This window comes from Macadamia integrifolia, chromosome 3, assembly GCF_013358625.1.
Source record: "Macadamia integrifolia cultivar HAES 741 chromosome 3, SCU_Mint_v3, whole genome shotgun sequence".
In the NCBI taxonomy this organism is placed as follows: Eukaryota; Viridiplantae; Streptophyta; class Magnoliopsida; order Proteales; family Proteaceae; genus Macadamia; species Macadamia integrifolia.
In genome coordinates, this window is record NC_056559.1 from 14948076 (window position 1) to 14951966 (window position 3891).

General features: G+C 38.9%; 1 protein-coding gene across 1 annotated transcript in view; it reads left to right on the top strand.

The window, feature by feature from the left end:
* Positions 1-3891, top strand: part of LOC122072926 (putative lipase ROG1) — a 29507-nt gene that overhangs the window by 12684 nt on the left and 12932 nt on the right. The window lies entirely within an intron of this gene.

Here is a 3891-nt window from a genome sequence, read left to right on the forward strand (position 1 = left end):
TTTTTCTATTGCTATCGGAACCCTAGAAAAGGGCTCGATCAAAGGAAGTTGGGAGAAAAGAATGGGGGTTGAGACAGAGGGGTCGATTCTGTCTTCTCTGGATAGAATCGATTTTTTTTTTCCAGTCTCGGTAGAAGGAAAGGGCGATGGGGTATGGTACAGCAGCATTGATGGGGCTTGATGGTTATGGGAGGTGGAAGTGAGTTGTGTTTGAGTAGTGTCACATGGATGATGGGATCCTTCGGCTCTGATACCAAATTGATGGAGTAGCCATAGGAAAGAGAGGGAAAACGCACAAAGAGGGGGTAGAGAATCACACAATGCACGAATTCACTAATTCTAATATAAAATTCACTCTAATCTTAAACATTGAGTTTATGCAAGTATTTAAAGGGAAATAATTAGACTACTCCTACTTGGACTCTAACACTGAAATAAACTCCTACTTATCCTACCCAAAGACAAACATAAGAAAATCCTACGTATCTTACCCAAAGACAAACATGAGAAATAAAAGACAATATAAAACTAAGTACTACCAGCCCTTGTTGGACCAAAAATCTGGGCTGGACCGGTTCTTCTTGGCCCTTGGCTTCCACAGCCGGTCATGCTGGTCCAACCAGGTAAGGGCAGCTGTATCTGCATCACCATTGCTTTACCAATTAACCAGAAACTTCCTTCATCCCTAATTCTCTTGTTCCATTATCTTGCATGACTAGGACTGTGAGTGGAAGAGCCACCGGCTGGTTAGGAAAAAAGTCCTCTCAGTGCATGTTCAATTCTCAGGTACAACAGTCATTTCATGGTAGAGGTGGCAGAAGTTCAGAGCCTCTTAATAATTTATTCGTACTTGACAAGTAATAATCTGTGGTTACAACCAGCTCTGCTTCAAAACTTCATAAAGAGATGGGAAAACAAGAATCGTTTGATACGCTCAATTGCACGAGGAAAAACTTATTGGATATAATTTTGTATTCTTCACACCTACCTATCATTAATGTGGTAGATGAAATACCGGTCCTTTTTGAGGAGGTTGAATAATTGATCTACATGTTGCATCAATGGATGAATCACCTGAGTGGGCCTGAACTACAATTTAGCTGATTGATTGCAGTGTCCATCAATCCTATAGAAACAGATTAAGGATAGTGTAGAAAGTTATTTCAAGGGGCACTATTTCCTGTTGAGATAATTCTGTCAGAACGTTATTGAAAAGGTTGTGGGAGTTATATGCCAATTAAATTTTTTCCGTAAAGGACAACATGAGACATTTGAAGAATTTATGATGATGGTGATTCTTAGTAGATTGCTAAATGTGAATCTCTGGAAAGACACAGAACTGAGTCTCCTAAATGGATGTGTCTTCTGCAAATGTGAAAAAGAGAGTTTTATTGCACCTACTTATTCACCGCAAAATTTGCTCATTGTATTTGAAAATTTTATTCACTTTTGTGGAGGATGTCCAGATATCTCTCCAATCCCTCCTGCATACGTAGTATGCCTTTGTGGAAGATACACCTTTCATGGTCTGTGGGTGGCTATGGAAGGAGAGAAACAGGATAATCTTCAAAGAAAATCAAAATGTATATGTAAGTTTCCTGTCTACATGGAGTCCTCAGTGATGGACTGGGCAGGTACAAGCATGGAACCTTAAAATACTGACTGGCTGAAATTTATGGATGATTGGAGGTCTACTCCTTGGGATGTTTTGTGGGATCTATAGCTAGTCTTGTCACCTTCAGTTTTTTGTTTTAATTTACTTGGTTTTACTCTAGGTAGGGGGAGCACACTAGGTAGGGGGATGCTCCCCCTATTCATAAATATAAAACCAAATATCATATGTTAGCAACCCCTAAATTACACTCTTAACAGAATAACTGACTTTGTCAGTCCAACCTCAAACTGGAATGAGGAACTTTTGCTCTCACCATCATCATAAATTCTATTATGATCCATGATGGAAACTTCAGTGCCTGATTAATGAAAAGATCTGGCGAGGAAACTCAGAAGGAAGAATTATAAATCAGCCTGCAGATAGCATATCACCAACCTGATTTTGAGTTGCTATTTATTTCACCAGATCGTCACATAGAGGAACCAGAACTGATTGCCCACCTGTTTTTGAGATTCCATTTTATATGACTCTGGTTTTTAATTATAGTTGTGTTGAGAGCATGAATGGGGAGAATGCATGAATGATCTAATTGATCACCCAAGTCCTTTATTTATAATAAGCGAAGTAGAGTCATAACAGGAGTACAAGTCATAACCCAAACAGGAGTACAAGTTATAATCCAATTACAAATATACACCCCCATCTAGTCGCCCACTCTAAATAGGGTCGGTGGAGGGGGGAAACCCCCATTGTGCTCCAGCGCCGCACTTATCTATATTCTGACACACCCCCTTAAGTTGCGCATAGATATCACACATGCCCCACTTGACTAAACAAGAATGGAACATCATCCCAACTAAACCCTTGGTAAATACATCAGCTAACTGATCTTCAGACTTTAGAAAGGGGGCACAAATCAAGCCAGCATCCAGCTTCTTTTTGATGAAGTGTCTGTCAATCTCCACATGTTTGGTACTGTCATGCTGTATTGGATTGTGGGGGCAATACTGATAGCAGCCTTGTTATCACAGTAGAGCATCATAGGAAGACGAACATCAGAACATGTACACCAATATCATCTAAGAGTGTGCATAACCACAACTCACAAATCCCTTGTTCCATAGCACGAATTCTGCTTCAACACTATAACCTGAGATGGACTTTCAGTCAGGAGGTCTAGCCCAATCAACATCTGTATAGGCTTCACTTTGAGATGATTATGAGGAGATAAAAGAATCCCATTTCTTAGAGTGGAAAAGGGATTTAAATGCATTGGATATCAAAAAGTGGCTTTCTTCATGGTTTTATCAGAGATAGGCTTGAACAGGCATTGGGGAAGGAAGGGTTAGTATCTTAGATTTGAATTGATGTTGGACCAAATGGTGTTTGGGAATGATCCATTTGGTGTGAATTTGGTAGAAAATATAAAGATAAATGCAGTGGAGGGACATCTTTGCCTCAACAGGGTTGACCATGAGAGGATTAACGGGCGAAAGAAGCTGAGATTAAACAGTCTGCAAATGCTGGTTCACATGTAAAAACTTGCTTTTTGTTAGAAAAAAATAAATCAGGTTATTATATTTTTAAAATAATTGAAGGGCCGCATCACAGTGCTAGTCCTGCTTTGAGTGTATGGAAGGCATTCCTAACTGTTAGCATTTTTGCATAAAGTGGCCGCTTGCAGGCTTTAGTCTGTGTCTTCATGCTGGCTTAACACAATCACATGACTCTGGTAATGTGAATGCTTTTGTCCCTCTCCATTTATGGGGCTTAAACCATATTGGTTTATCAACTAGCTGTGTTCTGAACCACACAAGTGGAGGAGCCACATATACTCTAATGAACTTTTATGCCATTTGTTTGAGATTTAAAATGTAACCGCAAGCGTACGAATCAGTGTAGCTACGGGTCGAACACAGGGAGAGCAGCCACTTTATTTCTTATTTCTTTTAATAATGCGAAAGTGAACTGATTAATGGTTGTGATCTAATTTTAATTACTGTCCTAAACATATCTATCTAAAATAACGTCCTAACCATTTGTCATCTAAGAATTTAAAGACGCAAGCCACGCAATTAAAATTAAATAAATAAATAACTGAAAATAAAAAACCCACGCAATTAAAAAAAAAATAAATAAATAAAGGAAAAAAATGCTGAAATAAAAATAAAGTAAAAGAAAGGGAATAAAGCTAGAGAGAGACTCACAAGTAGGTTTCTCTACTTAGCCCGAGGGATGCATCATAATATGAGCTTCCCTACTTGACCAGAGAGTCA